At 36.7% G+C, this 9,718-nt stretch overlaps 1 protein-coding gene across 1 annotated transcript in view; it reads left to right on the forward strand.

Moving 5' to 3' along the window:
* Positions 1-9,718, forward strand: part of WDR49 (WD repeat domain 49) — a 160,057-nt gene that overhangs the window by 54,494 nt on the left and 95,845 nt on the right. The window lies entirely within an intron of this gene.

A 9,718-nucleotide genomic window follows, 5' to 3' on the forward strand; every position in this document is an offset into this window, starting at 1 on the left:
TTGGATAGTCTCTGAGACTCTTATAGTAAATCTAAATTTTTGTTCTATGTCAAAGTGATTGATCTATCTATATAATAGAAATTTATCTTGGACTCCTTAGCTCTCTTCCACTCATAAGTCTTGACTGTGTGCATCTTCTCCCTTTCACTTAAAAGTCTTTTGATTATATCATCAAAACGTATTTATCAGTCTCACCTCTCCATCTCTGCTGCCACTGTTTTATTTAAAACCTTACCTTTTTCCCCAAAAACATGGCAAAGGATTCCTCCCATCTTCCTACTTTTAGGCACAGAAATGGCATTGAGTTTTGAAATATACTGATTAACTATTATGTCTTTGGAAATCTGTGATTCCAATTTGCCCTCCACTCTGCTGATTAAGTTGTTCACAAAAAATTCTTCAACTCTTCTATCTTCCATCTAGCAACTCAAAAATTCTTAGACTTTTATGTAAAGGCCACCCCCTTTCAATCAGCCCCATTTCATTGTTCTGTTTTTCTCTTTCATTTATTTAATATTCTAGCCTTATCAAAACATTGGCTTTTCTGAACTGCCCTTGCAGGATTAATAGTTTTGCAACATGATTTTCCTCCTTCCATGTATTGGCTGATGCCCGTTTGTTATAAAGGTGTTGGACTTTCTGGAGTCTCTCATGTGGACCAACGTGTTTCTTTCTGTGCTCTCCATTTTTTTTTTTTTTGGTCCCTCATTAGAGCACGTTTCATGCAGTGATGAAATCGTTAGTTTGCTTTTTTAAGAAGGGTCAGTATCCTTTCAGTTTGTATTGGTGTTTACCTCAGTGCTTGGAGCTTTGTAGTGTTTATTCGGTTATTATTTGTTGGCAACCTGAAGTGAAGACACATTATTGTGAGTCTAAAATTCTAAAGAAACTCATGGTGGAAGTTTTATGATGCCCAGTTACTTACGGTGTTTTTAGTTTTGTTTTTTTTTTTAGCACTTTGTTGTAACTTTTATTATTGAATTTAACACAATCTGACTTGTATACATGGGCATTGTATGTGAACCTTTACACACACACATATATATATTTATATGAATTATATATATATAATATATTAATAGATTTTGAAGCTTAAAGGCAAAGATTACTCATTACTCATTGAATTTGATTTTGTTTTTCTGAACCTAGAAAATGTTAATGTTATCTTAAAATATTAAACACACTTGAACATAATATATGAAATATTGTAACTGTTAACTGAATGATAATATTCATGAGGTTAGGGACCATGTCTTTTTTGGATTGTGTACATACGTACTAGGTCTTCAACATGTCAGTTACATAAATAAATCTTTTTAAAACAATTATTTGTTTAATTTTATTTATTATTATTATTTTTAATTAATTAATTTTAAACCTTTAATCACTGTGTATCATTACAAATGTATTCATTACCAAATGACTTTTCCCATCATGGATATATTGTTTCAGTCAACGATGTTACTACACACTTTATTATTATTATTTACTTTGACCAGAATGAGAGAGAGAGAGGAAGAGAGAGGGGCAGTGAGAAAACAAGCCACCATGTCACCATGTCTGGGACTCAAATCATAGTTGGCCATATGGAAGTTTAGCACCTTAACTATCATGTCTCCTGCAAGGCCCAAATAAATATATCTTTATCAAAGATAAAAATGAATCAAATATCAGATATTTTATCATTTCAAAGTTTCTTGAAAGGTTTTATAACTTTGAAAACAAGTGAAAAAAAAGAGTCCTTGGAGTCAGAATTGATGATGTGCAGTTATCAGTGTTAACACGACCTGGCCTCATTTCATCTTTCTCTTTTTCCTTTGATTTCTAAACCATCACATTGTAATAAAGCTTGTCATGCCGTCTTTCACGTTAGTCTAAATCCATTTCACTGTGAGAAATACGGGATAATCTCAGCCTTTATGTCTTTACAGCACTTAACGGGGCTTTCTGCTACCATGTTGAGCGTTTGTGTTATTGCCATGAAATTCTTTTGGATGTATTACATGACTGGGGCTAAGTTAGGAAACAGAGAAAATTAAAAAGCATACTTTTTTTCCAAAGAACTTTGATTGAACCATGTTTTGGTCAATATGTGGCTAAATTAAAAAAGAGTGCAGATCAAAACAACTTAAATCTAAATGATTTTCTCCAAAATTAGCTGAGAGTTCTTTTCTCTTTTGGAAGGCTGCTCAGTTGCCCCTTTCTAGTGATGATTCAGCAGTAAGTCAACCCCTGTAGAATTTGGTATCACACTGAATAAGAGTCCCATGGTGTCTTACTTTGGACTCCTGAACTGTTTCTCTTGATGACAGCCATTGCTGGCATGGCTACGCTGGGGCCAGTAAGTCAGTCATTTGGAAATGAAGTCACCACAGGGAATGAAATGATCTCCAAAACCGATGAGAAATCTCTCTGTTGGGGATTGACATTCTGACCAGTGAACCTAATTTAGTTTTTCTGCTGTTCCTAACTGGTGTTCTCTCCTGGGTGACTAATCCTGATTTGGCCACCAGAATCAGATCAGTTTGTAACTTAATGCTTTATCTGAGGATTTGCTTTTTCCCAGCATCTGACTTCTCTGTGGCAGACCTGTGCTTGGTAAAAATACAAAACCAGACTCTGGTTGGTGACTACATCCTGTGCACGTGTCTTCTTTCCCACTCTCCAAACCATTTCCCCCATGCGATACTTCGTCTACCCATCCATAGGCAAAGCATTCTCATTTTATTGAAGCGCCATAAGTGAATGAATGAATGCACTCTCATAAAAATTACAAATGCCCAAGAAGCATGTAATGAGAAAGTGATTATTCATCATCCTCATATCATCCTCATTTCTACTTTAAATCAACCACTCTCCCTCAAAATAACTATTATTAACTCTTAATGTACATTGTCTAATGTGTTTTTATACACTTTATATGTATTATAATGTACTGTTCTATATGATATAGGGTTTATATTTTTATATAGGTATCATCCTATCTATGTGTACAAATACAGGGTGGTTTTGTTAATGTAAATGTATCATATAAAACATTTTCGTGCAACTTGTTTTTCCCTAATTGAAATCTCTTGGAGATCATTCTTCCCTTCCTTCCTTCTTTCCTTCCTTCCATTTCTATTTCTCTCTACCTCCTTTCCTCTCTTCAATCCTTCCTTCCTTCTTTTCAATTGACACAGGGCACTTTTAGAAAGAGAAAGAGGTAGAAAATAACCCCCAGTGGGGAGTGGTCATGCCATTTCTCTGACTGGTTGGGATTGGGGGCATGCATGCACATATGCCTGACATGTTTTTCACACTAGAAAGGCTGATATGAAATGTATGGATGGCCATATTTTATTTTCAATAACCTATTTATTAAAAGAGATATTGTTTCTAAGTTTTTACCTTTATTAACTATGATACACACGTACTTATATGTTTGTTTTAAGATCTCGTAAGTTAATTGTTTTTCTGATAAGTTCCTAAAAGTGATGTATTAAATTCACAGACATGTGCTTCCACAGAGATCTTCATGCATATTGCCTTTTTCTTTTCTTTTGTTTTGTGTTTGCTATAGGGCGTGTGTGCTTGCCAGAGACAAAGAGGGAGAGAGAAGGAGAGAGAGGAAGTGAGAAATCATCCCCGAGAAGGGTTGGCCACACCTCAGTACCTTCTCTTTCTCTTATCCTCTAGGATTTTGGAGACTCATGCATATAGACCTGCTGTGATTTTCCAAGTCTCCAGGATCTGAATTTGAATCCTTCAGTCAGTCATATGGCACCCAGCCACCTTAACCTCCACAACACCTGCTGGCCCACAAATGACCTATTTCAATGAAGAAATGTACCAGTTGGCATACTCATCCATGGCAATATAAATGTGCCTGTTTCTCCATACACTTGTCAACTCTGGAAAATGAAAACACATCTTTTTTTCATTTTCAGTGGAAACTGAAAGCTATCAGTGTGTTCTCTCTCTCTCTCTCTTTTTTAAACCTAAATGTGAAAATGAATTTCTTTTAAAAAATATTATTAGCTATTGGGACCAGCGGTTAGCGTAATGGCTATGTTGCCAGACTCCCATATAGTCAACTGTAGTTCAAGTCCTGGACCCAGTAGCTTAAATTCATGTTGGATGCATATGTGTGCTTGCCCAAGATCCTAAGAGGAGAATGGAGGAGAAGGGATTGCTATTAACTAATAATATCTTTTTTTTTGTGTGTGCATTACTTGAATATACTTCATCAATTTGAAAAAACAAAACACTTAACTCTCTTTTCCTTACTGATTTGAAAAAAAAATTGATTTTCTTTTGTTTTTATTGTGTATGCTGCAAATATTTTATCTCTTTTTAAGGCATACGTTTTAAAAGCTGTTTATGCTATTTTTCTCAATTAACATTTTTAATTTTTATGAAGTAGAGTCTAAGAAATGCTTTTTGCTTTATGGCTGTGAATTTTATGTCTAGCTTGAGAATGCTTCCACATCTTCTATTTATAAAGTATTCTTAATTTTCTATTGAATTTTTTTCTTTTTGCGTTTAATTTTGAAGTTTATTTTTGTGTAAAGTTTTTTTTTAACTTCAAATGGATCTCTAATATTATTTTTTGAATAAGCTGTTTCTTCTACTGGTTGGAAATGTCATTATCTTCATCATTTGAGTTAATATATATGCATGATTTTATTTCTGTGTGCTTTGTTCTTTTCATTAATCTGCTTGTCTTTTCCTATACTATTTGCCACTACTTAACCTCCATCGTTTTATCATATATTTTGGTTCTTGGTAGGGTACCTATTGTTTTTCCTTTCCAGTTTTACCTACCTTCTGGCATTTTATTCTTTTGTTTGTTTTTTACTTTGCCATGGGGCACGTGCACTCACCAGAGAGAGACAGGGAGACAGAAAGTGAGAAATCACACCCCATGGGGCTTGGTCATGCCATAATCCCTTCTCTTCACTTATCTCAGGATTTTGGGCATGCACACACTTGCACCTGGCATGAGTTTCAAGCCATTGGGTTTGGGACTTGAATCAGTGTCTAGCACTTTCATCACCACTCTACCTGATGGCTCCTGGAATTTTATTTTGCTAAGTAAATATTAGGATTGATACTGATGTTTCATGAAAAACCCTACTGTATTTGGATTGGCGTTTCATCGAATTTGGTGATATTGATAACTTTAAAATATGGAGAACACATACCCTGTATATCTTCATTTATTCTTTCATTTTTCTATCTTTCAGAAAGTGAATGGTATGCATTAATACCTTTTTCATTCTTAGTTCAAGTTTGTCCTCTGCACTGATTCTTTGGGTTGTTTGTTTTGATTGTGTCAGAGGGCACCTGCACTCACCAGAGAGAGACAGAAGAAAGAGAAGAATGAGAGAAAGCATCCCCCATTGGGAGTGTTCATGGTGCCATCCCTTCTCCTCCATTTTCCTTCATTTTGGAGAATGTGCCCAGAATATTTTTCAAGCTGTGGGGTCCAGGGCTGGAAGCACAGGGTCAGTCATGTGGGATCCAGTTAACTTAACCACCAAGCAACAGAGTCCTCTTTATTCTTTAGGACATATGGAAATTATCCTCACTCCCTAACAGCCTGGCAAAGTGGCAGACTGTGTTTATTCAGAGTTAAGGTTTCTTTGAGCAGGATAGGCACCTAGAAACCTAGAATACAGTGATAATTGAATCAGAATTACCTTGTTTTAGCTGTTTTTGAGTTATTTCTGTCAAAGTTGTTACTAGTAGAAATATTAAGTCAGTGAAAAGTAAGTAAATACATTTAAGGTAATCTTTTGAAAGGTAAAATTAGAAACCATTTAAAGACTGGGAAAAAATATGCTTTGATTTTCAACTTTATGTGACTAACGATAATGGTGAAAAATCAATTTAATTGAAACTTTAAAACTCAACAAATGAACTTCTGTTCTGAATAAAGGAAGTACCTGAAATAAAAAAGATGGCATTAGTTAAATGTATTGCTAACTTTGACCTAGGAAATCAATGAATTTTCTGCAGAACAATTCATAATGCTAAGAAATGTTTTGACTTTGTCAAGGTCAATGACAGGATATAGGAACAGACAGTAATATCCATTTGAAATTAGAGCTGTATATCTTCTATTTCTGTTAGAAAGAACTAGAAAAAAAGATAATAGTTATGTCAACAATTTAAAGATGAATAGTAGAGAATTTGAATTTCAGACTATTATTTTAAGTTTGATTTCAGCCCTGGGCAGTGGGGGCGGAGGGGGAGGAGATGAAAACGTGTGTTGAAGGAGGCTCTGTTAAATGACTTCAAGATAAAAAACATTATCTGAAGTCTTCAGTGGCATACTTCTGCTGGCATATATCTTGTCAAATAAAATTGCCTTTAAGCATTTACTGATTATTCTCTGTGGATTATGAAATGGCTTAAATTCTGAATAAATAGATTTGCTAATGCATAAAGGTGTATTCAAGAGAGTCAATGAGCCCACTTCCTGTTATCCCGTTATCTGTAAGTAGTCTGTCCACTTCCGTGGATTTCCCCTGGAGAGCTGGGCTGATGTTGCTATCTTCAAAATCCCTTAGCAACATACACTCTCTCTCTCTCTCTTTCTCTCTCTCCTTTCTTTTTTTTTTGAGATTGTTCCTATAAGGCACATGTGCTTGCCAGAGAGACAGAGAGACAAAGAGAAACAAAGTGAGAAATCATCCACTGGGGGATGGCCACACTGCAATCCCTTCTTCTCCATTCTCCTCTTGAGATTTTGGGCATGCACGCACACATGTCTGGTGTGAGTTTCAAGCTCTTGACTCCGGCCTTGAACCGTGATCAGCCATGTGGGAGTTCAGCACCATAACCACCATGCCACCTACTAGCCCCCTTTCTCTTTTTATTAATTGTCATTTTATATCTGTCTCCTACAAGTTGGGGGGAGTTAATAGAAAACATCTGATGAAACCAAGCCAGTGTCCTTACAATAGTCACCAGTTTGTTTTCTACTTCTCCTTCTCTTTACGTCATTATTAAAAAATTGTGAATCTTTTCATTTTTCTACCTACTTTGAAACAAATTCGGACATGTTGCCAGTATGTAAATAATGCTAGTTTGGTTTTAAAAGGTATGCTGGGGGTCCAGCAGGTGGTATAGTGGTTAAGGTGCTGGACTCCCACATGGTTGACTGTGATTTGAATCCTGAACCCGGTGGCTTGAAACTCAGTCAGGCACATGTTCATGTGTGCCTGAGATGCCAAGAGGAGAGCGGAGAAGAAAGGATTGCAGTGTGGTCATCCTCTCTGGGAGGTGATTTCTCATTTTCTCTCTCTCTCTGTCTCTATCTCTCTGGCAAGTGCACACACCCTATAGCAAAAATCTCTCTGGGCTGGCCTTGTTTCCTAATGGTTAAGGCGGCTGGGTCCTACATGACTGAGAGTGGTTTGAGTCTTGGCCCTGGTGGTTTGAGAAATACACTGGGTGCATGGGCATGTATGGCCCAAATCCCTTGCCCCATTGAGGATGCCTTCTTCCTCTTCTCTCTCTCTGGTGAGTGCAGATGCCCTCTGGCAAAAATAATAAAAGTACACTGAAAACACATTCTCCACCTATCTCCATGAAATTATCCATTTATAAATGTAATATTTATAGTATAAAAGAAAATATTTATTTGTTACAGATTTTTTAAATGCCTACGTGAACCATAGTGAGTCTGTCCATCTCTGACAGAGAGCAGGGGGGTTCTTCAGCAAAGGTAGACTGAAAACATGGTGATTTCCTACATCTCTTTGATTCAATCCTCACAGTACACCTCCCCCCCATCCCCTTTGGCCAGAGAGTACATACACTCACCAGAGAGACCGAGGCATGAAGAGAAAGTAAGGGTAGGGAAGAAAGTGTGGATTCTTCCTTGGGCATTTAGGACACACACACACACACACACACACACACGCTTGGCATGTTTCTCAACCCACTTCAGTTGGGACTCAAACCCTGCATCAGGCAATGCGGGGTCTGGCTCCCTTAACCACCAGACCATGAAGCCAGTTCACCCCTTCTTTGAACTTGTTTGAATAGTTGCTATTTTGAGATATTTAGATAATGGATTTAACAATTTCACTACATTCTAGAAAAAAATGGACAGAATTTTAGAATTGGCAGGGTCCCTTTAACAGAATGGTAAAGAAACAGAGAAAGAAAATCACAGACCTAGACTGACAAACATCAGGAGTGTTAAAAGTAAGGTCTAGGCGCCTGGAGTCTTGACTCACTTGTGCCTTGTCTCAGTGTATGTGAATACTCATACGGTAGTTGATTATAATCCTGCATCAGTAAAAGGCACAGTCAAAATAAGGTAGCACTGACACAGAAAATTATGTGTGATCCTCATGTGAAAAGCTAAATTTTGTGTTCTATAAAATCATAAACTTAGGTACTTATTTCTGCTAATATGAAAAGGTAGATGAACTAGAGATCCTCTAAATATGCCCTTTCAAAGACTTGACTTAGTCTGAGTTTGGACAGACATAACAAATTCTCAGATATTGTGATGAAAATAGATTTAATACAGCTTAGATGAAAATTTGTGTAAAGTATAAATAAAAGTGAACCAATTATTCAACTGTCATTGTTAAGCTTAAGAATTTTAAAATATATATATTTTTTCTACTAAGAATAAAGAAAAAAAATCTCTAAAATATTCAGAGTGAAAATTAGTATCAAGCATACTCCTTCTAAAACCGCGGCCTAATTCTATTCCAGAGTCACGTTAAATATAAAAGGAGAAGCAACCAGGGTTTTTAAATAATAACTAGATATTTGGGTGACATTTTTTCAAAGGACTTGATTAATAAAACTGAATTAATGTGAGTTTTTAAAAATATAATTACCAGGATATAGAGTAATAAGGAAAAAGGAGAAGACAGTAATTTGTTTTAAAATCAAGCCATATGATATTACTAATTAAGTTGAGAGAAAAATTTCTTGTTCAATGAAGTTAAAACCCTTGACCTGAAAACCTAACAGGGGGACCAATAGGTGGTGTGGTAGTTAAGGTGCTGGACTCCCACATGGCCAAGTGTAATTTGAGTCCCAGACCCAGTGGCTGAAAATCATGCCAGGCAAAGGCACATGCATGCCCAAAATCCTGAGAGGAGAAGGGATTGCAGCATGGCTGTCCCTCGTTGGGGGGTAATTTCTCACTTTTTCTCTCTGTATCTCTCTGTCTCTCTTTTCTCTGGTGAACACATTCACCCTATGACAAAAACTTAAAACAGAACCAAACCAAGTAGAATAGTTCAGGTGTGATTCAAAGAAAATCTGGACAAAAATTTTAAAAGATAGTAATGTCTGTTCCATCCTAGAGATTCTGATTTAACTGGTCTAGGTAAAGGACCCAGGTGATTTCTAAAGCACCATGGGGGTTTCTTTTTCTTCTTTTTAAAATTTGATACAGACCTCATGGTACTTATGAGAGAGGAAAGAGAGAGGGAGAGAGAGAAAGTAAGAAAACAGTCCCACAGGTGGGCTGGCCATGATGAAATCCCTTCTCTTTCAGTCTTCTTTCAGGATTCTGGGCAAACACACACATGCACCCAGCTTGCTTTTCAAACTGCCGGGTCCAGGACTTGAACTGAGCAGCTGGCCATGTGGGATCTAATCATTTTAACTACCAAGGCTCCAACCTGCCCAGCACCATAGATGTTTCTGATGTCAAGTTTAAGAATCACTAGTCTAGAATGTGGCAATGTAGGGA

This window comes from Tupaia chinensis, unplaced genomic scaffold, assembly GCF_000334495.1.
Source record: "Tupaia chinensis unplaced genomic scaffold, TupChi_1.0 Scaffold000281_1, whole genome shotgun sequence".
NCBI lineage: Eukaryota > Metazoa > Chordata > Mammalia > Scandentia > Tupaiidae > Tupaia > Tupaia belangeri.